The sequence below is a fragment of the Eurypyga helias genome, unplaced genomic scaffold (genome assembly GCF_000690775.1).
Source record: "Eurypyga helias isolate BGI_N326 unplaced genomic scaffold, ASM69077v1 scaffold22783, whole genome shotgun sequence".
NCBI classification, from domain to species: domain Eukaryota; kingdom Metazoa; phylum Chordata; class Aves; order Eurypygiformes; family Eurypygidae; genus Eurypyga; species Eurypyga helias.
The window spans coordinates 1-248 of NW_010243388.1; positions in this window are offsets into that span (position 1 = coordinate 1).

Consider the following 248-nt stretch of genomic DNA (forward strand, 5'->3'; position numbering starts at 1 on the left):
GGTGCTGCCCTGGCAGCGGCCCGGGCTTGCCGGCACATGGGAAGTTTGGGAGCTTCCAAACGTGCTTTTTTTGGGAGGATTTGAACAAAAATGGGCTGGCGGGTGACGCTGGCAGACTGCTTCTGGAGGGGGCGTGTCTGGAGATCCCTGTCTGCTTCCGTTCCAGACAAAACCTTTCCTTAATTTATTACACATCCTTTCTTATTCCCATCGCCGCATCCCTCTGGGCGCCGGTGGCAGAAAGGAGC